This window comes from Rhipicephalus microplus, chromosome X, assembly GCF_043290135.1.
Source record: "Rhipicephalus microplus isolate Deutch F79 chromosome X, USDA_Rmic, whole genome shotgun sequence".
Lineage (NCBI taxonomy): Eukaryota > Metazoa > Arthropoda > Arachnida > Ixodida > Ixodidae > Rhipicephalus > Rhipicephalus microplus.
This window is the reverse complement of record NC_134710.1, coordinates 346,050,477-346,078,332: the sequence shown is the minus strand read 5'-3', so window position 1 is coordinate 346,078,332 and position 27,856 is coordinate 346,050,477. Positions and strand designations below refer to the sequence as shown.

The following is a 27,856-nucleotide window of genomic DNA, read 5'->3' as shown; positions in this document are numbered from 1 at the left end:
CACCAATTGCGCCAATTTGATACAATTCTCTATTGTTGCGTTGAGCTGTGCCAAAACTTTGATGTTTGCTGAAATTGCACCATTCTGCACCGAAATGCCCAGGCAGCCTGAAAATTTTCCCAGGTGTGCTGATTTCGACGAGAATAAAATGCAGGCCACGTTGGCCCCCTGCAGTTAGCACTATCAATCAAATTGCGCAGACCCTATCTATAGTGCCTAGAATATACGTAAAATATTCTCGTCCGCTGATCTCAGTGAATACCTATCGGTGGGGCGATGAAACTTCAAGACAAAAACGCGTTCCTGTAGCCACCAACGCTTCACAAGAAAGGTAAATTTCTTAGCCTGAAAGGCGGCTATGGCTTCTTGGGTACCAAAGCTGGAAGCTTATGCTCAACGTGCGGCGAACGCTGGTGTTGCCAGTGAGCAAGTTGATTTATTATGCAGTGCACATAAAACAGTTCTTTTTTGATCATGAAGTTGTGTCGTCCCGGCCACGGTCTTCGTGATGGATACCCGGTATCGTTAAAAGACCAACGGGCACGCCGTTGTTACGTTCCCTGATCGAATGCGCCTTGCAAGTGAGCCAAAGCGGCACCTAACACTGTGGACAAAAAGAAAAGAAGGCAAGGGTAAGGAGGGGGGGGGGGTGCAGTGACTAGAAAATATTTTGGCTTTGGTTCCAACTCGTGCAGAGAATGCTACTTAAGCCATTTTTTCTACAGCACACCGGTGCTCTGCGGCACTGCACATTTTGTTCATTTTGTTCATACGTCATTTGCACACCGCATAATTCTAAGTACCAATATAATCACCGACGTCTAAATGAACTACTGGCAATAATTTGGAGCAGTGCTCTTCCACAAAAAAAAAACAAAAAAACTGTGTGCCAGTTTTTTTTTTTTTGCCACCCCTACTCTTCAGTCTTACGAATCTCCCGAATTTCATGGTTGTGAGCTTGACAGATCTATATTTAATTCGCAGAGTCTCTCAAATGATTTGAAAGTCTCAGCAAACGCTTAAATATACATTATCATTGTTTTCTCAGTGGAGTGGCTTAAAATACTACTTTTCTTACAATAACAGTGCTCATGTTCACACTGCACGGTTTAGGTTATGTTCAATGGTTTATACAATTTTTAGGCATAAGCCTTTTTAATACTGCTCCAAGTTTGGTATTTTATGTTAAATAATGCATGTTTTTTCTCCCATAACCTGCTCCCTGTGCTCGAAAAGTAACATTTTGCTGCTGTGAAATTGCTCCAAATTGTATTTCAGGTGTTGCACCCCTGCACAAGTGATGTTAATTATCTTTATTGCCCCCTATAAGCTCTATGATTGTTGAATTTTTAAAATGTTTGTTTGCTATGTTTCTAACTTGCTCCTTTTTAAAATTTCGGTCATGGTAATTTGTGTCTATGCACATGCGAGGATTTCGATAAGAATTGTCCAGCCTAAAATTATTCAGCATTTTTAATAGGTACATTGACAAAGCGCTTGAGGGGAGATACTACTACTTTCATGACAAAAAATGAAGGTTGTAGGTAAACTAAAAGTAGGTTAAGATCACCTTCGAAGAGTTCATGATGGCCATCAAAAACTAAAGAGCTTATTGTCTAGAGTCTCCTAAAAATTGTCACCTAGCCTTTTGCCATTGCATTTAGCATGATTTCATCAAAGCCACATACTCAAAATAGCCATAATTCATGAACTTTCATGATAGAGTTCGGCCATCATGTTTGTATGAAGTCAGATCAGGACAAACCCAGATCAGGATGAAATTGTTTCCACAAACTCCTTAGCATGTGATGAGTGCAGTTATTTCTTTTAAAAGGTGATATCACTTATATAGTTATTATGAACTTAAGGTAAACAATTATTATGGGTGCTGAGCATTTTGAGACACTTCACATTACAATTTTTCTTATTAATTAAAATATTCTGTACAAACTTCCCTATTTTTTGCATTCTATAGTTAATTTGGAGCAATAAGAGCCATTATTGACTGGTAACCATGGACATTAAGTAATAGAAGAAGTGTGTCGAAAATAGCTTTATGTGGCACATTGTCATGCTACAAAATAAAAAGCATGCAAACAGCTATAAAATTGATTGCATATTTGGAATAGACTTAAAAACCTATGTAGACAGCAAAAGTTTTATTGACCCAAGCTTCATAATAATTATTGAAACCTTTTTTTTGGATTTAAAACCCTCACATGAAGGGCTCCTAAACCAGTTAGAAGTAAAATTTATTTGTGATTATGCAGTTTTTCACAAGTTTACAATGAACAACTAGCCACGAGAATTTTTCTAAATAGTGTCGTAAAAGCGGAGTAGCACGGGTTTGATGATATTCAAAAGAGGCCCTCGCTGATTTCGCACTTTCCTTCGTTTGTTGGCTCGTCTCTCCTCCTGGCCGTGTGCTCCGCGCATTGCGAGGGGGAACAGTTACAAGCATGAATACCTGTGAGCAGTAAAACAGTTTTACACCTATGGCACATAGAAGGCAGATGGCGCACGAACACAAGGATGGTGAGGACACTTGCTCCTTTTTTGTGCTATAGGTATTAAGATGGAATACCAATCTTCCCATGCTCTTATTCCTTCAAGTTCAAGTGAAACGTTTTTTTTTTTGGTGGGGGGTAGATGACTTGTTGACATCATAGCCAATGTTTGGAATTAAAAATTATCAAAAGGCTGAGAGAGGAAAAGGGATCATTTCTTTGAATATGTAGTGCACCTGTGGCTCATAGGGCTGCCGTGTTTCACATTGATCATGATGCCACTCTGAACTTGATGCGTGTGTTCACTTGAAATTATAATACTTTTTTATAGGAGGTTGAAGGTTGTCTAAAGCAAGATAAAGGCTTTTTAAATTGGTGTTTAAGGTTGTCAAGAAACTGCCAGGTACACTTGATATGTGATGGCTGAATTTCTTTGAAAAATTTTTCACTCATCTCATTTCTCGATATCATTGCGGAGCCATTAGCAAGGATGCTGAAAACATGCCTTATATGTGCACTAGCGGGAAGAATGGTGTTGTAACACATTAGGGATTGTGCAAGATTATGATTGAGACAGTGATTTAATGTTATCACTGCTCAAAAGAGGTGCTCCTTAAAGAGCCAATTCAGAGCTTGAGGGGAGGGGTGAGGGCTCTTTATCAGGTCATAGAGAGGGGGAAAGATGTTACAGAAAATAAATACTGGGCACCTCAGTTTTCTTGTTTTAATATGTGGAATCATGATACCACATCGGGGGTTGACTGAAAGTGTTGTGTGGTGTAGATGCATTATTTTCAGATGCTGAAAACTTCTGCATCACTTTTCAGCTTGCAATTGACAGAACTTGCAGATTTGCGAGTTTTAAAGCTCTCAATATATAATATAATTCATTACAAGTAATTAATTCCATGTTATTTATTACAAGCTAGTATTGCAAAGGTATGCTCTCTCATTCAATATTTAACTTCATAATCTGTACTATGTACATTTTTACTTTATTGTCATGCTGATAATACGAGCTTGATTAAAATGGTTTGGAAAACCGGGCTTGTTGTAATGCAGACATACAAAGAAAACACGAGGCATTTTGTTTTATGATTTCCCTGCAGCCTGTCAAGCGAACAGCATGCTTTAGCTGGATTACCATATAGAGAGTTGTATTTTCATGTATTCTGTTAGCCTCTGCATGATAGCACAAGAAAATAGCCGTCATGCAATATGTCACCACATTTAACCCTTTAACTGGCAAAATGGCAAAATAAGAAAAAAAAACAAATTTTCGCCGATTTATTTCTTTTTAAGAACCGCCACAGAACCACCAAAACAAGTTTCATGATGTTTCGTGAGAAACTAAAAAAAGTTAGAGGAGGTCACTATTTTCTTGATCTGCCAGTTAGCGATAAATAGGCGGGGTTCGAAAAAAATCGCAGCATATCTACGGAGTGAATTATGATGAGTAAGGCGAAGCGTTCGTCCGTGCTTTGCGTCTGTCCGCGTGTCTGTCCACGCGTCCGTGATTCCGTCTGTCCATGCGTCCTTGCTTCCATGCTTCTGTTCTTCCGTTCACTCAATCGTTCTTGCTTCCGTCCGTCGGCCGTCTGTCGGTCCATGCTTCCGTTCATCCGCACGTTCTTGCTTCCATCCGTCGGTACATTCGTCTGTAGGTCTGGGTGTGAGTCTATGTGTTCCTCTGTCTGGCCATCCGTCTGTCCGTCCGTCCGTCACTCACTCTAGCACATTATCCATCCCCACTTTCCATAGAAGATGTCTTTATTCATTTCTGCAAACAATAAGCTCAGTGAGTTCTACGAAAATACACCAGCGTCGTTCCACTTTGAAACATACCATATTCCTGGCACAAAGTTATCATGAGGAAAAACTACTCAGTATTCATGGCTCCGACTGCACACGTAATAGCTTGTCTGGTTTTGCTTGAGATGGAAATGTTACAGCATCTAACAATTACAACGCTAAAAGCGTGCTGCCCAAAGCGTGCAGAAGCCATGCTATTTTACAACGCGCGGGGTGTTCCGCAACCCTTGCCAGTCAGCTCAACAATATTGTGGACCGCGGTAACGGGCTGCTTCCTCGGCGTCTCAACTAAACAACGCCATGACATCCGTACCACAGGTTCCTCATACCTCCTTCTACGTATTTCAAAAACCTCGATTGGCTTACCTTGTTAGAGTTCTTAGAACGTGAGGCAGAAATCTGTTGTCGCGAAAACGTCAGCAAACCGCACATGCTTCATTCTTATCAACAAAGCACCAACTGGTGCTCCCTGTTTTCTTCTTTACAATCTAGAATCAAGAGCGTATGTCCTTTTGCCGCTAAATTTAGCAAAACAAGCTGAAATTATGCGTGCATTTTGAACAGGAGTGGTTTTTTCTTGCGTCGACAATATTCTTGATCTGCGGGTTAAAAGGTTAAGCTGGTTCGGAATAATTTGTGACCAGAAGTCCTTCTCGACAACTGCCAAAGAAAAAACGAATTGCCTCAATATTTTATATGTATGTGTATGGGAGCTTTCCTACAGTTTTAAACTAATTGATGAGAATGCAGGGGCAGCATGTTTTTTGTAATTTAGAAATTAGTGCGACTTTAGTAATTTTAACTGTAGCATCTCAATGAAAAAAACATGCCAGTTCAGTCATCATAATCATAAGATACATCATATTCAATAACTATGACACAGAATTGAGCCAAAATTAGGTTTGACGCCTCAATTCAAGCCTGACTAATAGCCTTTGCGAGCTAAGAACATGAGTAAACTATGCGAAACAAGTGCAGTCTGAGCAAAGAGCAATCAGATTACAAGTAATTTATTTTTTAGTGTAAAATAGAAATATTGCAAAATAGTAAACATGACAGCTATAAAGTGTAGTGTGCATTTCGCTGCTCGCCTGAAAGAGAATACCTTATATTTCTCAGTTAACTGTAATCACTTCCCTTATTATTCTGGTATAATATAATTATTCATTTGTATTGTTCTAATCAGTAGCTTTCACACTTCTTTAATCTGCCCTGGTTGGGCACTTCATTCCTGCAATCGCACTTTCTCTGGTGAGGGTGCCTGCAATGAGCTGACTGGCAAGTAAAAAGATGTGCGTGTGTGGGGTATGCACTCTCGAGCATAGCAAGCTGCCATAAAAAAAGAGCTCTGGGGCCATGTGCTTGCATGGTCTCTAAAATTTTTGACCATGGCTGTGAATTCTTACAGATCTACCGGTTGTTGCTGTCGCCCTTTCTACATTTTACAAACTAGTCAACTGGCGACACTCCTTATTGTTGTACACTGGTGGAAAGTAAAAGTAGTTCACTGGTGCATTGTTTTTGCTTTGCAGATTTCTACAAAGTGAAAGATGCATGAAATCGCATATGTGTGCAGATCATCCTGGTTGAAATAAATATAAGGTGAAGAAAAAAAGAATGACATATATATTCAAATTACTGAATCGACTCTCCACATGGTCATGTTGTCACAATTTCAGAGCAATTTGGGCTGCAGGTTTTGTCCAAAACATGGGATATTTAAAAGGTTGCGGTTAGTCTGCCATACTTGCAGAAGTTAGTGTTCTTTTTGTTCAACTATTATTGGGGAAATTGAACGTTTCATTAGCAGCACTAGCGATGTCGCAAGATGCTGCCCACTCAGATGCACACTAGTGCTTACTTTTCAAACCAATTTGATCTTTCGTATCCCACAGCCAAGCTAGTTGCGCAAGTATTTTTTCGTAAATGCAATGACCATACATAAAGAAGTGAGAATAAACCAATTGCCTTCTAAATTAGCTTTAGTTCTGTGTTCCCAGCGTCCAGAACTACAGTTGCTTTGGGTTGATAATCCTTAATCGTATATGGGAACTTTGCTTCCCAATAAGCATTTCAACACATCATTCATTATCATCATGACTACTTAACATAATGAATTTCTTCATCATCACTTCAGCACATTTATCATCATCATAAACATTAACTTGGCGACTTGCTAATGGCTGTGATTCAATAATTTCATTACCATTCTTCATTGTCACCTAATTGTCATGTTCAAAGCTTTTGTCTTTATCATTATCACTGTTGAAGGTCCATTTGCTTGCACACAGCTCTCTACTCCACAGTGCAGAGCAGTGGGCAAGCAAACACTGCACTTAAAGTAATGCCAAGAGTTCAATCCAGTTTTTAAGGCTCTGCATTAGCTATGACCCGATCCCACTACCCTCATATGTTTTGCCCACATATGTGGATGCCAGGACGCAAGGGGTTCAAATATGTTGAAGGCGACAACTACTGCTAATGATCAGTTATAAGTGCCCATAGGTATGGAGCTTAATGCATTTTTGTAGAAATGTTCATATACTTGGGTGTACCTCTCATCTTGAAACACTTGTAAATTAATATAGAAATATTGGTATTTACTAACAGGGGTGTTCTTATGGTCATAGTCATGTCAACTCACTTGCACTGCTGCCTACTCCAACTCGAATATACGTACTTGATCTAGACATCCGCTCATGTTTTTATTTAGACTTGTGCATGTTCATCTACTCATAGGTAGTCATTCATGTTTGTGTAAGCATCTACTTGCACCAAGCACTCATTCATCCCACTTCCAAGTTCCCACTTGCTCACAATCTCCAGCACTTGTGTCTGCAGTCGTGGCTACTTCCACTTGAAGGTAAAACTGCATGCTACACACCTACCTGCCAAGCAAGCATGCTACGCTCATGCACTGGTGTAGCACTAATAATTAAAAAAAGTGCATGCAGATGTTCGATACTTCCTGATATTCTTTTTATGAGCACTGCCACTGAAGCTTTAGTCTCATTGCTGCTTAACATTTGTAAATTACCTCAGCCGTGATGTTACGATGTTCATGTTTATAACTTCATTGCATAAAATATTTACCATGTCATGACTACTACCAGCATAAATTCTGCCTAAATTACTTGCATAGTACTAACTCTCAGTATAATTTTAGAAGAGGGTACTTCATTGAGATATAAGTTTTCGCATTCATTCATTCATTGAGGCCAACTTCGACTACAAGATATATTCAAACATTTTGAAGGAAACAAGTGTAGATGAAAGGGCTCGTTTATTGTGTTAGAAACAACAATAATAAAAACAAGCAGAAAGTCATACCAAGCGAAGTATAGGAGATGTTGTAAGAAGCAGTCGTATTGTAAATGTGAAGGAAGAAAACTGGAGGAAAAGATTACTTGCCACCAGCAGGATCCGAACCTACGACATTTGAATAACACGTTCGATGCTCTACCATTGAGCTACTGTGACGATCATCCCTCCGTACACTTTCTGGGGTTTGGATATGTGCATTTAAACATGGGAGGATCAGTCAGCACTGCCTATTGCCATTGCAGTCAGTGCTGAACACTCTATGTACCTGTTGGCATCATATAGCTCGTGATTTTATAAAAGTTGAAAGCCGACTGATAATCCCTCGCATACTACTCGAAGGCACCAAGTAAACTGGAATGAGACTCATGCTATGAATAAAGGAAGAAAGTGTGAGTTTAAGAGTTTGTTTTCTTTGTTAGATGCAACATAAGCGAGAACTCACAGATAGTAATGCCAAGAACGTATAGCTGATGTTATTTGAAGTATTTGTAATGTAAATGTGAAGAAGGAATAGTGGACGAAAAGATAACTTGCCACCGGCAGTATCTGAACCTGTGACCTTCAAATAATGCATCCGATGCTCTACTACTGAGCTACGGCAGAGGTCATCCCTTCGTCTACTTTAGGGGGTAAATATTGTGCATGTGCATTGGGCAGTTTTCATGCTTCCCTTTGTTATCCATTTACTTGTAGCATTAGAGCTTATGGTATTTTTTATGACTTTGTTGTCCGGTACTCATTTCAAAGTGTAGTAACTTGACATCTGAATTGCCAAGGGAACAGTGCTAGATTTTCTAGGAAGAAAAAAAGGCTATTTATGGCTACTTACACAACCTGCGTTACAGGGGGCTCGCATAATGCTGTGGCAGCAATCGGCAGAGATTCGCGACGAAGTGTCCTGGCGTGGTTCATGGGACGGTAATCGCGTGCAAGTGCCAATGAGCAAAAGGCATCCCACAGGTTTCACTACCTTTCATTTTCCTTCATGTCTAAAAGTGTTCACATTCAGCTGGTAACCACGGGACTGCCTCAGTGTGTCCTGTTTTTTTAGCATGCTGAGACAGCCACAAGGCTAGCATGTTCCGACTTCAAGGTCGTTACATACGAAAGTTTATGCGTGATATTCTTGCTTGACGGCCTTACGTGTTCTTACATAGTTTGTGGAGTCCTATGAAAATATGTGAAATGGTGCACTGAGAAGATTAAGGAATTAGTGGTAAAGCATTCAATCATGAATATAGAGAGGGAAAGAAACTTTCATATCCCTTGGCAACATAGCACTTTGCAATTAGCAGTTGACTTCTGACCAAGCTGGAGGCATCTATTTTGGCCCTACTTTGAAGAATGGTGGGTGCGTTGTTTATTCAATGAATACTGTGATGAATATCGCCACTCCAGTGCTGTGCCTTTAGGCTTGACTGTAATTGTTAGGGTGCTATGTTTTGAACGAATACAGAAGTTTTGAACAATCGTATGACACTGATGCTCCTGTTGCTTTCAAGCAAATGCCACATGGCAGAGCAAATACTTTCCTACAGTCAATATGTCATTGTTGTGAATGAATGGCAAACCTTGCTTATTATATTTCTATTATTTAAGTCAATATTTATAAGTTGTAGTGTGTGCAAATTTGTCATACCTGTTTTTTTCAGAAATCATTGAAATTTCACATAGTTCGAGATACTCATAATCCAACTTGATGGTCGAAGTTTCAAACCAGTCTTGCCTTGAGCGCATGCTTTTAGAACAGCAAAACACAGGCATTAAACGTGACAGGGAAGTTTTGAAATTTGAATCAAGGCATACCAAAGGGAAATATGGTCAGAAAACTCTGCAAGCATTATGAAATATGCTAGCAGACAGCTCAATGTTTGCGTGCAATCGATGGTGCATATGCTTGGATTTCAGAGTGCAAAAATTTTAGGGACCCGACACCAAATTCGGAAACTCGAGATGCTTGTGTTGTTTTAGAGTTGTGCGTTCATGGGGGGGGGGGGGGGCACTTTTGATCGATTATTAGCGACTGGTGTTGTTTATAGATATTTTAATTTGGTTTTACAGAAAGGGTGAATGCTCTCCCAAGTAGTCAGGTTGCAGCGACATTTTCTGCTGTTTGATGCAGACAGAAGCCCCCACATGACGTTGCAGAGATCAAGAAAGTATTGTCAACGTCGGAAAACATTTGTGGGGCACACATAACTCCCCGACTGGTTCCCAGCGAGGACTATTGGTCATCACCCCTCTCACTTAGATATTGGGCTGCTCTCAAGGTGGTTTTTGCTGCTTACGACTGGAATGCTTTTCTTTTACAGCGAAAGCTGTTATGAAATCACCACTCGGGTCACGGGCCACCGTATTTGTCCGCTGTTGCCGGTGTCCGTAACCACAACGCACGAAATTAGAAAAAAAAAACGTAGCGCCAATGACACAGTGGGGCTCAAACCCCAAGTCCGCTGGGTGCCCGCCCAGTATTCTACCACTGAGCCACTCCAGTGCTTGGGACTTGTTCGCAAACTTGCCTTAGGCAGACTTGATGTCGGGAAAGCAATCACATTAATACAACTTATTTTAAAACAGCGAAAGAACAAGCAGTCGTAGCACAATGCGAATAGCATAACGAGTGGGTCGTCCAATGCTCGAACCCATTACAAAAGCTTGTTTTTGTTAAGCTATTAACTGTGGCTCATACCCAATTCAGGCATAATTTCTCATTGTCGTCAGCCACTGTATGAACAATTAGCACAAAATTTCTTGCAAATGTTTAGCGGATACCACCCTTCTTGGAAGAATGACGAAAAATAGCAGAGGGATTGCCGGCCTACAATCAAAAAAATTTTATTGTAATGCTGTAGTGAGTATCAAGCAAGCGTGCTTGCAGCAGTTAACCAATGAGTGTTTAAGAAAGGCTCTGAAAGATTGCTCTTCTAGCTTTCGCTGTGACTGTGCTGCATCTTGTGCGCAGGCCTGGCGTTTTTTTTCTGAAGAGGACATGCTCAAAGCACCCACATTGATTCTTTCTTCCCTGCCCGCAGTTCCCCTTACCTAAAAATCACTTGTTCAGCATCGCCAAAGCTTGAGTGCATGTTGTCTCGGGTGCTGCCCCTCTTAGAGGTGCTAGTTTCTTATGGTGTTTAGGCAGGTGTTTGGAAGTGATGCAAAATCATTTTGAAATAACAATGCTGAATATTAATACAATGCATTAGGACATTTATGATTAATATTGGTTTTACCAGATACAAAGCTGCAAATTACTGTAAAAAAGTTCCAAATAAGACTTTTTATGTCAGAGGCCCTTTAAAAAGGTCATTTCTTTTAAAACAGTATTTGAGTAACACGCAGGCATAGCCACAAAAGCTGACAATTTCTCGCACCTTGGATTGATATTTTAGCCACAACAGCAATTTATAACGCCAAGATAGCCCATAATCTAGCTGAAAAAGAAATGCACAAAACTGGGCTTATTCATCCCATGCTGCTGCTGAATGATGTATGCTGCAGCATTAGATACGCAGGTTATATTCCTGGTGACTTCTAACTATCCCCTAAAAAGCTTTAACGTCTTGTGTTCAATGAGCTCGACTGAAAACTGGCATTGTTTATTTTTCTGTATTTTGTGAAAACCCAAATATTTTTCTCTTTGCAACTTTTGAAAGCGATTTCTATGTAATCAGAGCACTTAGAATTGCAAATCTTGTTGCAGTACTGAGCTACATATGTATTGCCCCAGGAGTAGGCGATTTTTTTTTATTTCAGCTTGAAAGTATTTTAATTGTTGATTTTTTAAACAACTAATTAGCCATATTTTGGAAAGGAGTCTTTCATATACTGTGCACTCTTGTGAAGCTCATCTTTTCTAGTAGGTAGCTATAAGCCTAAAGCGACATTTCGGTCAGAAGATTTTGCTCCATTATTCCCGGAAACAATGTTAAATAATTTTGATTAACTTCCGATACTAACTGACATATCTTAAAATTAATAGCATAATTGACATCAGCAAAGAAAACTAAAGACATCTGTGAAGTGTTATTAAATCTGGTAAGGGAAAACTTGATGACTTTTAGAAAACCGCTTTCTCCCTTACACAAAGAAGAGGTGTGAAAAGATGTTTCGGCTGTGTGCAAGAAGTGCCGCAGTGGCCTCCCCGGTGTTTTGTGCTTCCTAGATGATGAAAAAGTTGCTACTCCAGTTTTTCTGTACACAGTTTGACTAATAGATAAGCACAGAACACTATGCGCAAAAGTGAAGTGATGCGCTGGCACAAGTCGGACTGCCTGCAGCTTTTCATGGAAACGCAAGAACACGGTGCACTGTCATTCAAAATTTGTCACTCCCATGTGACAGGTTGTTCTGGTCTGACGTCATAGATTGGTTGTACTTCATGCGTGCCTTGCGTGATAAGTTTTGATTTCAGCCATCGAGCTTGATGATTAATATTTCAATTAATATTTCAGTATAAGTACAACTTTATAATATATAAACACTAGCCCTCATGTAAATAATTTGAAAGTTAATTGACAAATTTGTTAATTATTCACACCAGTGTCTTGTTAACTGCAGCAGAGTACTTGAACACTGTACCTTTCATTGGAAGTGAGCTAACGCTTAGTGTTGTTGGCCCATCAAAGCAGCAATGTCTACAAACAGGTGCTAGGTTTGGAATATCTTGAGGAACGATTTAATGGGACAGCATGCTAAGACACTGCTTGTACTGACACATACACATTATTATTTGCTATGCACAGCTGGCACAGTACAAGAAAGAACAAAATAAAGAGAAGTTGTTTTTTAAGGACTCGTGAACCACCGCTTGGGCTTTGTAAGAGAGCACATGCTGTGGATGTCAGGCATTGCTGTTTACATCTCAGCCAAATCTTGCTGTCATGCGCAGTAAATAGAGTTGAGAGGCACAGGTCAAAGCTGCCATTTTTTCATACAGAAACATGTGCTCACTCTCTTCAGACCTGTTGTTTGATGTCAAACAGCAGACGCCATACTATTATGCAATAGTCAACAGAAATTTACAGCATTGTTTGGTTCACTTGTGCTTTTTGCCACTGGGTGCTGCCTTGGGCTGGCACTGCACTTCATAGTCTGCTAATATTACACGTAACCATACTCATGCCCACAGTAATCGCAACAGAAGAGAGTGATTGTGTTGTACCACTGTTGCTAACGTAGCTTCTTTGAGCTTTTTGCGACCATAAACGAGTATAGCCATCAAAATATTTCTTTAGAGTAGGAAAGCTGATGACTACACTCGTCATCAGCAATGTGGAATCAATGAGGATTTTCTGCTATAGTTCTCGTCTTTCAATGTATCACCTGCATTGGTACCATGCATGCGGTAGCTTTTTACACAATAATAAAAAGAAAAGTTACTTCACTGAAATAATGGTAACATTTTATTCAGAAAAGAACTTCTACATGATGAGGGAAAGAAATTGCTAGGTCGTTTTGGCAAGTTTTTTTCTTCTTTGGTTGCAAAAGGTTTGAACGGACATTAAAACCAAAATCATTGTAAATTGTCTGAATAATGGTCTAAAAACCTCATAGTGCTACGTTAGTACCAAGCAAAAGCTTATTTTGAAATAAAATCATGCTTTAATGGTCTGCACAGCATCGGTGCACATAAGCACTAGGCTGGACGAGCTTTCTGACGTAGTAGTTGCCTTGCCCAGTGTTCCCCCCCCCCCCCTTACTGCACTGCCGCCAATGTTAGCAGCAGCAGAGCAGAAGTAGTGGGAGCCACAGCAGCAACAATGGCCATCAAAGCTTGCTGCGATGAATGTCGTTGGTGAATCGGACATTAAGACATTGGCTCGTCACACTGGCTGAGAGACACAGCACTAAGCCACTTCCAGCATAGTGGTGCATTTTAAGGCACCCGGTGAGAAGACTCCTCGGTTTCTTTGCTGCAGCACAACCGGCGTACACAATTCGGCCATCTGGCAACATCACATGCACACAGAATTTTGTCGAACTTTTCATCAGACTTTCATGAGCTTGCAAAGCATATGCAGCATTACGGAATACTGAAATGACAATCGAGACGTGACTGCATGAGTGAAGCGCAGTCTGGTGGAAATGGAATTACTCGCACCGTTCCCCATGGTAATGCGAAGCATTTTCTGTTAATGAATCGAACTGAAACAGACAAGTAGCATTTTATTCCAGGCTATGACGCACAGAAGATTTTTTTTATTGAAAATTGTTTCATTGACTCTTGACCTCATCGAGATCATTCGAAAGTGTCCCACTTGTGGTGCATATGGTGTCATACATTTACACAATTTCTTGTTAAGTAGAGCACTGCTATTGATAATATTGACATTTGAGATGTTCTCAAACATTGATCTTTCACTCTGACATAAATTGTTGTCTGCCTTTAGTGGCCCTTTAAAGTGCACAATAAACCCCTTTATCTTGCTGGATTTTATTTTTTTTTTGGCGATTGACTTACTTGCAATACACTTTGATGCTGATGTCATTCAATGATTGCCCATAACACTGGTTCATGACTCTTCTAAAAAGCACTCAATGGCAATATTTTTTGCCCATCAGATGAACAAGGCACATCGATAAAGTTATTTTTTTGCGATTCACAGCACGCAATAGTTGTTATGTTTACCAGCTTTCATATAAAGTGTTGCAGGGTCCCTTTAAAAAATGTTACTACAATGATGTAATGAGTGCTTTTTTTATTTGTAGTTAACAGAATATTTAGAAATTGGTTGTCACTTGTAGCTCATTATGTTGCATTACTCAAAATTGCAGACATTACTTGAACAAGAAATTGGAATACATAATCTACCAATTAACACATTTTCACCCGTAACTTCTGATTAAACCAGTGTATGTAAATGCAATAGCAGCTGTGTACATAATTCAGGTGTATGTTCAGGGCCTTGGCTGCTGAAAATTTGCTGAAAATTTATTTGGAGTCTTTTATAAAGACATATCTAGTAATCATGCTGTGCTTTTCCTATGAAAGGCACCTAAAATTAATTTTAGTGCACCTATGACAGCTCATGCATTAAGACAGTGAATTGTAAGGCATAGCAGCTGTGAAATGATTTTGAAACTAGAACTATTTGGGAGTTGAACAGTGCCAACCTTGTGATAAAAATGCAGTGTTTATTATAACTTTTAAACTTATTTCATTGAAGTGTAACAAATGATGAAGCCAAGGAACGTATAGAATTTGTTATTTCTGGTTTAGATGCTATATAGCCATTACGATATAAGTGTGCACAATTATAAAATAACAAAGCCAAGGAACGTATAGCATTTGTTAATTCTGGTTTAGCTGCATCATAGCAATCACGATATAAGTATGCACAATTATATTGTAACAAAAAAAATTAGCCCTTCAAACATCCCCTTTTTTGTTTTAAGTTATTTGTTATATACCTCAAAACTTAATGTAATAAATGTGGATATAACGAAGTACTGGTTTTAATGGCGTAAATAAAAAAAGTCTGGCAATAGATACAGTGTTAGGAATAAACTTTTACAATGACTTTGTGGATATAACAAGCTTATTTTTGTATAAGATACAACTTTATTATAGTAATGAGGTTTGAGTGTTCCTTCAAAATGCTTACCTCGAAGCTGACCCTGTTTTCTGAGTATATACCTAGTGAGCGCTATTTGCGAACTCTTTTTCTATCAATCATAAATGGCAATGGGTAGCATTATGTATGGTTTGTGCTTGCAGTTAATTGGTAATTATTCAAATACGCATTCAGTTATGGCGCCAGTAATCAGAATAATTTACAGTAATGCTGCTCAGGAATTGGGCTACATGCCATGGGCAAAATGAAATTTTAACAATAATATGCCATGTTTCTTCTCATTATATTATTGCACCACCTTGAAAGTGTGAGGAGTGCTTAGAGAAAAGAAAGTGAAGAAATTTTGACCTTTCGCCAATGTGACAACTTTTGGGTTGTTCTCTTTATTCTGTCCGCTATCCCCTCCCCCTCTCGTGCAGCTTTATTTGCCCAGTGCATCGACACTCAAACCTCACTGTAATAAAGTTCTATCTTGCACAAAAAGAAGTGGATATATTTAAACATTTGTGACAAAGGTATATTTGTAACACTATATAGCAAGATCATTCTTCATTCACTTCGTTGTAACAGATGTTTCATTAAATTCTGGTTCGTTTTATTGAGGTTTGACTGTAGTCTTTCGTTAAAAATCAAAGCAACAGCAAAGTGTAAACTTGAGGGCAACAATAAGAAACTAACAGACAGTAATGCCAAGAGAAGTAAAAGGGATGTTATTAGAAGTAATTGTAAGGTAATTGTGAAGAAATTAAAGTGGATAAAAGGATAACTTGCCACCATCACGATCCGAAGCTGCAACCTTCAAATAATGCGTCTGATGCTCTACCACTGAGCTATGATGGCGGTTGTATGGATGGATGGGGCTCTACTCTTTAGATTGAGCGGCGGCTAGTGCCATCTAGCCGTAATACTTAGTTAACAAACCACTTGATTTATTTTTTTCCCTTTAAATAGTGAATTGGAGGATTGGTACATTGAAGTGAAAGATTTAATTTTCACTCGTGCATTGACTTTAGCCACCAATCAGATAGCCTTCTTCTAGTTAATTCAACCCGCTTAAAGTCTATTTTGCCCTCCCTCTCCCTAAACCCCAGTGCTTTGAAAAACTCTGCGCCATCATCCTGAACTATAGGGTGAAGCCCTTTGCAGAACATTATCAAGTGGCAGTTTCTTCCTACTCTCCACATGCACTGCATACCGTGTCTACCCTTTCGTATTTGGCCCGATTAGTCTTGGTTCGCAATACTCCCGTTCTGGCCTCAAACAGTAGAGAACTACCCCGAGTATTATCATAAATGTTTTCCTTGGCAATTTTCTGCTTAAATGTTCGATAGATCTCTAGGGCGGTGGGAGTGTCAGTCAGCGCCAACTGTTGACATTACGACAAATGTGAAACACCTTTTCCTCATTTGGCATCACGTAGTACATGATTTATTCAAATTATATACGAGATAGCAACCAACCAATAATTTCTTGCGTACCACCTCATGGGATCAAGTCTGCCAGAACGAAACCCTCTGTATCGACGAAAGAAAAAAGTGATCACGTAAGAACTCGTTTTATTTATCCTTTCACCTACTTTTCTTCCTCACATTACACTTACTTCGAATAACAGCGCCTATACTTTCTCAGGCAGTCTTGCCTGTTAGTTCTTTTATTGTTAGTTCACTTATAATATTGTGTCTAAGCAGCAGCAAATGTGTCTTTGACCACAACAAGTGGCTTCGACTCGTTCTAATAGTGTAAATGCAAGCAGCTGGTTGCCACTATTTAATGTGACCGAGTACAGTTGCTATATTTATTGCAATAAGGAAGTTATGTGACCTTCCTAAATGCAAAAAAAAGCAATCTTGCTTTTTATATCAGGTGTGCTGCAAGTCTCCTTCGCCAATATACTCCATTGGATCCTTGCATAAATATTATTAATTGAATGTGGAGTATTCGGGTAGCCCCTTCGTATGCAATTTGCTTTTCCAAGAAGTCATGTTGAGATGCAAAACAAATGTGGCAACGTTTGTGGGAGAGTGTTTACAGTTACTTGCATACAGTGTACAATTGAGAATATATTTTGAGTTTTGTTAAAGGGACTGACAAATTATATTAGTGACTGCTTGGTTTCTTTTTTTCCAGTGAGAACTTTCTCATAAAATTTTCCAGTTTGATGTTTAAACAATAATTTAATGAGTATAAATCTAAGTTCTTGATTCGGCTGTGTACTCACTGCACCAGCTCTTGAAAACACTGTTCGTAAAATCATGTGCGAAGGCAATGAAGCACCAACATGCACCATGTGCATTTGAATAAAGATAATGCAGCTTCATAGACTACTGCCAAAGAGGAAGCACTTTTCAAAAAGCTTACATGGTGCCTTCACCACCCGAGTTCCTAACTACATACTTTTATTAAAATTATGCAACAAAATCATGGAGATTGATAGGGATGACAGCAAAGCTAAAAGTATGCATGCATATATAATATGCAGTGTAACGGATTTCACAAACTGAGGAAATGTTTGACTGTGCAGTATTAGCTTAATTTTTACACAATGTTGTCAGCATCTGTTGTGTAACAGATTACTGCAGTTGCTTGTTTTCACTAGCAGTGGCATATGCTAGGTCCTGGCCACAGCTCTGCTTTATGAAAGTCCACATAACGAGTTGGTGAAAAACAAAAGGAAACTAGCTCAGGAGGAGTACAAATAATTGAAGGGTTCCCAAAGCCCTTTTTGAGGACATCAGAAAAACACTCCGTATCTGTAGAGCATGCGAGCCAAATAGTGTTGCACTGCGTGCAGCAAGTTGTTAGCAATTTATATTAGCATTGTAAGCATTCTGATTTTAAATGCCATCACCAGTCAACTGGGGATTCCGGAAAGTCTGTTTGCGCATACCGCTGCTTCTTTTACCTTTCCCGTATCCATATTAGCCCCGAGAACGAACACTGGCGTCGCTGCGGTTGCGGCGATGTGACGTCACGGCATGGATTCGCTTGCTCTGTCGGCACTTGTCGCCTTTTTCTGTGCCTTCTGTGTACACGCTCTATAGGGATACGTTGAAGAGTATTCCTTAATTTCGTTACGCAAATTTTTCAACATACAAGGTGCAAAGTTTGACAACTAGTGAAAGTTTATAAAGTTGTAAAAAGTTTGTATAATTTGGCTTAAGATAGATAGATTTCAACGCAACGAAAGATTTATTGTGAACAGGGTGATGCAGGAGAAGACGTTCGTTGTTTTTATCGCGTACACCACAGAATGGGTGCTAAGAAAAGACATGCTAAGTGGTACTAATGTTATTACAACTAGGCGTAGACTCCGGGAGAACATGTCTGTGCCGAAGTATGAAAAATGAAATTAGGACGTTTTCAATTCACTAAATACATTGCACTTTACTGTGCAAGCTACGCCTGCATCTGCAAATGATCTAAATGATTTGACACAACTGCGCTTTCTCCAGCAAAAGAGATTACATAAATATTACTGTCATAAGCACTCACGTAACATATTCATCAAACAAACAAAAGAATACTGCCGCACAAGCAAAGATTTCGAAAATAATGAGATATTTCCGTTCACTGGGATCATAAGTACAGGTTTATTCTCAAAAGCCGCCAGTGATTATGTAGTCCTATACCCCAATTTGCGTGCAATGCTGGAGTGTTCTATCACTGAGTTACAAATGCTTATAGGAACTTCACGTGGGAGCACCGCTGATAGAAACCATTTCAACACAAATGTCAGAAAGTCGAAATGTACTCTTTCTATGGTGCACTCACTGACGTGGCCCAAGCAGTGCTATAACCAGGAAATGGCTCACCCGGCCTGTCTCCTATGCCCCAAAATGTTTCCCAGTGCAGAGAGAAAAATGACCATTTCAAGTAAATGCTCTGCCACAACTACGAAAAAAACATTTCAACTTATAGGCTTCTAAACCCATGAAATAACTAAACAACCTTCGTCTCGATGAGGCGACGACTGGTCTCGCACATCTTGTCCACCAAAAGGTAATCAACTGCAAGGAAATTTAAAATTTAAGGTGGGTATCTAAACTGGTAGTTCGAAGTGCGACCGCACCATTGCTACGATTCTGCACGAAGACAGAATCTGACCGCAATAGGAATTTCCACACCTAACCTAAACTGCACGTTACCTAAAATATTGCAGCCAATTAAAGCTTCAAAATTATTGCGAGAGAAACATTAAACTAAACAATGTGTTTAGTGAACAAGTACATAGGAAAAACATACAACAGCGGCGGCGGTTTTTTAGGGCGAATGCCTTCCAGTATATGTTGCGATACTCGATACTGAACACAAGCGTGGTGCTTGACGCACAGGCCTGCGTAAGCGCTGTCTGTAGATACGTGGAATCCTGTGGTACAAATTATTCTAGGAGAGGAGAAGCCCTGATATCCCCGAAAGAAATCACCCATGCACATCTCAACCTTATAATGCATATGGTGTTTTAATTTCTTCTCAAAATCACATGGTTATGCATCAATGACTTTGTTGTATTAAAACAGAATAGTGTTCTTAGTTTTCACACCTGTCGGGATGCGGCTGTTGTTGCCACGAATGAAATCCATCATTGGGGTTAGCAGCACGACAGAGACCTTTTCACTCCTCTCGCATTGCTATACGACCTAGCGTGTTATTGTGCAGTAGCAACAGTACACTTCTTATTGTTTTACCTGAAATATTACTAAATCTGTTCTCTTTGTTGATCTGAAGCTTGAGACAAGCAAAAAGCTAATGGAAACATTAAAAAGCGCACAAAGCGAGCGCATCATTATGTGGGCGTGCCGTGGCTGGCATCGAAGAGTTCATGCCGTGACGTCATCCGCCAGGCGGCACCACTCCAACTTTTCGGGGCTAATAAGCGATAAAACTTGTGAATGGCTTGTCATTTTTGTTTTTCACCATGGCGCCCCAGCCCTCCATTTCCTTGTTTTTGGTGCTGTCACCATTGGCAACTCGGATGTGTATTTGAAAAAGGGCTTCTTTTAGAGGTGACGCGTATTGTGGTGCCGGTGTGGTACTTGTGGCCTCTGTAAGCTTTTATATACCCTGGTATTCGCGCTGTCTCACCTTATACTCCGCCCCCCCCCCCCGCTTTTTGCAATGCTTTCCCTACTGCCTAGACACTTGGATACACAGTAAAAACAGCGCGAAAACAGTGCAAAAACAATGACAAGGCAGTTGAAATAAGACTAGGGTTGTTTTGTTTTGTCCTAGCTCATGTGGGCAAAGGTGCCCACATGGATGCCTTTACCTGAAATTGTTTGCGAACATTCGCAGGTCAGCCCAGCACACTGTCTTGCCTACAGTCTCTGTCCCCTCAAACAGAGAGAGAGAGAAAAAAATTTGAAAGCACTGGTTCAGTAGGCCAGCAGAAGCCGGAAAGGCCATGTAATTATGGTCATGGTGACGCCTTTCCAAGTGCCCACGCGAGGATGCGCATCGAAGAAAATCCATGTCGCTCTGTTCTAGGGTCGAGAAATGTCACCAGGCCTTTGTAATCGCTCGACCTTGGTTATGTGTTATGCATACTTTTTCAGTTCCTAATGCATCTGATGACATCAGGCTAATAGGGCGTTCATTATTAACTCAATAAAACCATCGAGATGCTTTTGCAACGTTGAGGAACTGCAGAAATGGAATTGAACTGCCTGGATATTTTTGAAGTGAGAATGGGTCAAGTTTTCTTATTCCGAGGAATTGAAAGGAATGCAATTGCAGCAAGTTCCAATACCCCGAAACTGAATTGAAATGAAATGGAGGTGCTCATACTGCAACACTGTTGTGCACTGGCCATTTATTTCTTTCTTAAAATTCTTTTATTTTTATTTTTGCAAAAAGATGTCATACATGTATTCTCTTTGATGCAATTTCTCCTCACATTGATCACTCATGTGCTCAGGCCACTTGTCAATAGAAACAATCTCTAATGCCATACATACTCGCCGTACTCGGCGATAACTTATATTGACATTAGAGCAAAGGTTACAGAGCCGAATCTTCCACATATCCGTGTTGCTCCGCATGTAGGATGGCAGCTTGTGGCTGATTTCGGTTTAGCTCGCTCGTATTGTTAACACATATAGAAGATTATATATACAAAAACATGAATGGGAGACACATTTCGATTGTCCAATGTAAATTTTAGTGCCATATTACAAGCCAGCCTCCTTTGAAGCTGCTTGCTGCTCTCATTCGTGCACACTTCTCATGATGCTCCTTTTTTGTTTCTTTTATTGATGGGCTCATAAAAAAGAACAAAAATTGACGAGCCCACCTATCATCCGCAAGCCAGCGTGCCCTCGGATGCGACTCCACTTCTCATTTTCCATATGTGGGTCTCACTTTCCAGCATGTTCCAGTCTAATTTTCATGGTTGGGCTTTAAATTTTTCACATGACGCTCTGTACAAATTTTTTCCACCATGCCCACTACGTTATAAATGCCATGTTTCTATTGCAAAGTGGGCATTCGAAAATGGTGGTGCTGTCTTAGGAATGAAAAAAGAAAAAGGGCATTTTGGCAAAGGGACAATAACTGTATCGTACTTACGACTTCTTGCAACTGAATTTGTCTCAAAAGCAACATTTATTTAAGCAAGTAAATTATCAGTAAACGCAAATACTATTTCTTGGTGTGGTGGCAAGCATGCGAAATTTGGTTCAGGAGCTTCCAGAGTGATGTTGAGAAAAGCTGTTGCTGAGTAAATAATTTGCTAACTGCCATATATATGCTTCTCGCAAGCCAGATGCTTTGTCAGACTTTGTGTGTAACTAATTGAAAGCGCTTTAAGATGAGCCATTTATAATCAAGCTTGAAACAGGCTTTTTTGTACTCAATCTAGATGACAAATCTTTTAAATAGCATTTGCATTGCATAATCATCAGGTTCTCATGTTTCATGGTTGTTAGCTCCAGGTCGCAGTCAGAGCTGTGAAAGGGTGACTCACGATCACACTATCTGTGACTTTTTTCTCAATCATGGCCAAGTCTTAAAATTGTATATCAACTAGCCCCCATTACAGCCTTATTAGCATTGTGGATGTTGTTGGCAGAGCTTCTGAACAGTATTTTTTATACTAAAATTCGTTTCATGACAGGCACTTGAGCTGCATTATACAGACAAATGCTGACATATCTTCCCTAAATGCAGTCGAACCCACTTATAGTGATCCCTGATATCAATCTATTGGTTATAACTACCAAATTTTAGAGCAGTTAAAATTTTTTACACTAGTTGAAATTGCATCCACATCACTTATAGTGAACATTTTTCAAAACCTTCTGGTTTCTTCTGATCACAGTCATTTTTGAACACGTCTGATCACAGTCATTTGTAGATATCTGCGCAGAAACCACGCAGAGTGACGATGGTACAAGCACGTCATGCTGTCGTTCGAGAGTTCGCTGCGGCTGCCTCGTGCAAAGCTGCTTGCACATTGCTTGGAAAATGCGTGTCTACTTAGTGTAGAACTAGCAGGCTATTCGCAGCATGTGAGCCCGAACCAGAGTGAAGCATGCATGATGAATGCACAAGCACGTGCCTATATTAGACTACGAATGGCCCAGCCTGCGATAGCGAGAGCCGAGTAAGCATGCATGCAGCACGTAACTAGCCAGGGATGATTGGTTGCACATGTCATTACTGCGCTTCATAGGACGACATGAGTTCATTGTAAACGTGATATTACTCACTTATGAGCTCCAAGCGGGTGCTGCTAATTAATTCATGAAAAGGCCTAATTTGTTACGGAAGAGGGGTTGTTCGCACTTTTAAAGAAAAATACACATAAAAAATAAACGCCTTGATTTCTAAGAGCGGTTTTTTAAGTGGGAGTTCATATACCATTAACTATTGATATAGTGACTGCTTCACGGCACATTTAAAATCTTTATAAATGAGCTTGTCTGTATTGTTCTGACATTGTTGTGAAAAGCTTTCACAATCTTTTGTGGTTTTAGATACAGGGATGCTGTAGTTCACTTGTGTAGTGAGAAAGTGGGAGATGTGAAAACGTCGTGAAGGCGGCAGACGGAGCCGTGCCAATGTCGCCACTATTCGTAGGGCTAATGCGGAGCGGTGGCAGCTGCCAACATCCGACACAACAGGTGCGTGAAGTGGTTCTGTTGCTCGCGCAGCTCGAGCCAAGCACGAGCTGTGCGAGAGGGGCGGCACAGTGGCTAAAAAATGACGATAATGAATGACGATGATGATGACACTACAACTTGTGAGCTGGTTGTCATTTTCTCCCCGAATGTTTGTAAAGTTTCCTGAAAAAGTCGATCAAAGCATGTAAAAAATATGGAAAAGTTTGTCAAAAGCTCATTATTCTTAGTGTATAACAAATCTATTCGTTGTGTTATCAGGCCGAGCATTTAAAAATACCGAGTGCATAAAGGCTTTGTGGCCTTTTCTACAAAGGTTATGTTCTAGCAGAAAGAGAAAAAAACACAAAGGTAGACAGATTAGTGTGAATGTTTGTGCTAGTTTCCGCATCTGCACTCTAGTTTCGTAGCATGTTCTTAACATTGTCAGTCCCTTCAATATGTTTTGGCGGCATTTGGTTCGAACCATGCAGAACATACGTTTGTAGCTTAATAACTAGGATACTGTGAAGGATTTTTGCAGCACAAAAGGTGTGTTGTGCTTTGCATGACTTAATCGTGCCAAGATGTACATGGGAGTGGCCGTCATATTCTTGAAGGTGGAGGCTACAGCCCTGGCCATGCAGTTTTCCTGCCTGGGCCTGGTGCTGAATCTTGCCAAACTGTACAAGGGAGTGGCCGTCATATTCTTGAAGGGGGAGGCTACAGCCCTGGCCATGCAGTTTTCCTGCCTGGGCCTGATGCTGAATCTTGCCAAGCTGTACATGGGAGTGGCTGTCATATTCTTGAAGGTGGAGGCTACATTCCTGGCCATGCAGTTTTCCTGCCTGGGCCTGGTGCTGAATCTTACCAAGCTGTACATGGGAGGGTCCGTTCTATTCTTGAAGGTGGAGGCTGCAGCCCTGGCCATGCAGTTTTCCTGCCTGGGCCTGGTGCTGAATCTTACCAAGCTGTACATTGAAGAGGCCATCATATTCTTGATGGTGGAGGCTGCAGCCCTGGCCATGCAGTGATCCTTCCTGGGCCTGGCGCTGTGTTCAACCCCAAGGCCAACATTGCTGGCAGTGGTGTCAATGAAAGATATGGACCTGTAGTCTTCAGCAGGCCTAGCATTATTCGAGACGTGTGGGCCTCTAACCTTGAGGAAGCATTCCAGGTCATCAGGCAAGTTGTCCAGCGGTATAACTATGTTGCCATAGACCCAGAGTTTCCTGGAATCGTGGCACGTCCCATCGGGGTGTTTCGCAGTGCCGCGGACTACCAGTATCAACTGCTGCGATGTAACGTAGACCTGCTCAAGATCATACAGCTCGGTCTTACATTTCTTGACGAAGCTGGCAACCCAGCCCCAGACTGCTGCACCTGGCAGTTCAACTTCAAATTCAATGTGAAAGCAGACATGCATGCAGAAGACTCGATTCAGCTGCTAATCAACTCGGGCATACAGTTTGCGAAGCACAGTGTAGAAGGCATTGACCCGTATGAATTTGGACAGCTTCTCACAACTTCTGGTGTCGTCTACTCTGAAAATGTCTGGTGGCTCACTTTTCATGGTGGGTATGACTTTGGCTATCTGATGAAATTGTTAACAGACATGGAGCTGCCTGAAGGTGACGCTGAGTTTTTTGAACTGCGGCGGATCATGTTCCCAAGCATATATGATCTCAAGTTTCTCATGAGGGGCTGCAATTTCCTCCGAGGAGGCTTACAGGAACTGGCCAATCAACTTCACGTAGAACGTGTTGGACAACAACATCAGGCAGACAGTGACAGCTTGCTTACAGCGGTAGCCTTTTTTAAGATGCGGCAAGTGTTCTTCAGTGACCAGATGGACGATGCCAAGTACTGTGGAGGAATCTATGGCCTGGGTCCAGCATTGGACTCAACCGGTAGCTTTCGCACTACTGAGAGCAATCCCCTGCCTCCGCCTGTGATCAGAAAAAGTTTGTTTTGATGGCCTTCCTTGGTGCTTCCCACCAGTGCACCTGCCCTTTGGGTCAATCAGCCACAATTGAAACAACGGACACGGACAACAATACGCACTACAATGCAGTCGCATGCATTGAACAACCAAGACACTTAAAGACTAAAAAGATAGAAAACCTATTCAGTCCAAAGTTCCTGCAACCAAAGTCTAGATGATACTCTTCCGAGAATCACTCACTTAAAGTCCAGCGTTGAAGTCGTTCCTCAGCCCCCGAAGTTTCTCTTCCAGGAAACCTCACGTCTTCAATAGGCCACTCTCCAAGCTTCGAACTTCTTCGCCCGAACACGTCGGCTTCACACACGCAGCGGTTGCCACGCGTCTTCGCTCGATAGCGGTAAACACACACCCTTGCCTGTAGCTCGAGTCATCACCCCTCAGGTGGAAATCCTCTTCATCTCCTGCTTTGTCTCTACGGACAAAACCTTCGCCGACTACACGGCGGGATACCCTACGCGCTCTGGCGTGAACTTCCGTCTTCTCCTGATCTCTCGTCTCCGCTGCTCGGTTAAATACCTTCCGCACGACATTCCAGAAAGTTCTCGTCATTTCGTTGGTGTGATACGCAGCGAAGGCTGGGTAGGGGGTGAGACGGTTCGAATGCCCTCCGCGATGGATGACTCAACCCGGCGTGACCACGCCTCTTTCGTTCTAGAAATCTCGCGGGCTTGCTCGGCCGCTGATGTGGGGTGAGGAGGTTCGTCCGCGAAGCCACGCTTCCGAGGGGAGAGCGCGCGCCCGGGGAGCCTTGGATGTTTGTTTTCTTCTTTTTTTTCTCTTTTGACCTCCCGGCGTCTCTACCGCACGTTATCGCAAGAATTTGGCGGTGCGCCCATTTTGAGCGCTCGTTCTGTGACACTGCCCCCACTTTAAGAATATTATCTCATAATATTCACAACCACACAAACGAGCGCGAACAGTCACCACACACTCTCACAGACAGTAACACAATTCGTCGCTCATGACACTTCACATTCACAGTAGATCACTCAATACAATTGTACATGGTAATTCCATTCCACAACACATGAAATATAGCCACAGGTACATGAATGCAACAACTCAATCACATATTCCAAACAATACAGATGTACAAAGTTCTCTCATTACAACAATTATACAATACTATAGATCACATCACCGTAACAAACATTTTGACTCGCTCGACATACAGTTGTGACACAGGACAACAAGAACATTAACACAACATATGGCACTCAGCACTGCCAAACACATTCTGATTTGACTTCAGCACATATCCTGTGCATTTCGAGCGGCGCTTGCGCCCCTGTTTGCGGTGCTCTCTCGATCTCTTCCTTTTGTTTTTGCTCGTTTTGTTCCGGCAAGCCCCTTCCAACGACGGTATCTGAGGCGGCGTCTCAGCCATCATTGTCACTTCCGACACTGCTAACGGGTCATGACGCTCAACCGATCCTGCCCGGTTATTCACCCACTTGTTCACGTCCCGACATTTGGCCTGGCTGGCCAACTCCGTCTCCTTTACACTGTCGGTCGGTTGAGGTCGTGCCGACGTAAGTCCAGTTGCTCGGCCCGTGAACTCATTCAACACGATCATCTTCTCATTCGTTGTCTCTTGCGCCGCGGCTTCACCTTGGGCTCTACGGAGATCCGTCACGGGCTGCTCCTCCACTGTATCTCGCGGTCGCTGGGTTGGCGAGGGCTCTATTTTAGGGTCTTCTCCCAAACATTCCGGATCATTCGGTCCTCGCGCCCCGGCGATGTTTCCGATGACAAGGTCGTAAAGGGGGGTCGTCATACATAGAGCGGTAACCTTCCCGCTGAAGTACGGGGTTTCCACCTGAATCTCTGCTTCGGGAAGCATCCGAACCGTACGGTCAATTAGGCAAACCGGTTTCGTTCTGCCTGTCAATTCACCTTCCCGTACCAAATTTCTCCGCACGATAACCGTGGAGCTACCGGTGTCTCTTAGAACCGTAATCTTCTTGCCTGCAACCTTTCCAGGCAGCGTTGGCATTCCCTTCGTAACACCGGTTGGCTGTTTTGACATTACAGCACCCACAATAGGAATTTTCTCCCCATTTTCAACTCTACGAATCCATCGGTGACGGCATTATTATCAGATTTCGGTGCCGCTTGCACACAGGATACCTGGTGAGTTTGGCTCGCTCCGTTTCGACATGCGTCTACTTTGTGCCCAGTCTGACCACCCTTGAAACATTTTACTACCGTAGGGCTCGTAAAGATCATTGGACAGTTTTTCGCGCGATGACCCACTCGGTTACACAGAAAACAACGCGGAGTCCTCTCCGGTGCACGCTTCTTTTCTTCGGGAGCCGATTTCTTCGAATCTTCAGGACACTCCTTCTTGACCCTGGCCAAATTAGTTCCACCTTGCCCTTCCAAGAATCGATCAGCCAATTTAAGCATTCCTTCAAGTGACTCAGCCTTCCTCTCTTTCAAGTACAGCGACAGGCTTGGGTGGCAACTACTAAGAAATTGTTCTCTAATTAGGAGCTCTCTAAGCTCATCGTACTCCTGCGCTGTCACTGAAAGTTC

General features: G+C 41.5%; 1 pseudogene; it reads left to right on the top strand.

The window, feature by feature from the left end:
* Positions 1-23,900: 23,900 nt before the first annotated feature.
* On the top strand, positions 23,901-25,288 carry LOC119162016 (CCR4-NOT transcription complex subunit 7 pseudogene; annotated as a pseudogene).
* Positions 25,289-27,856: the final 2,568 nt, after the last annotated feature.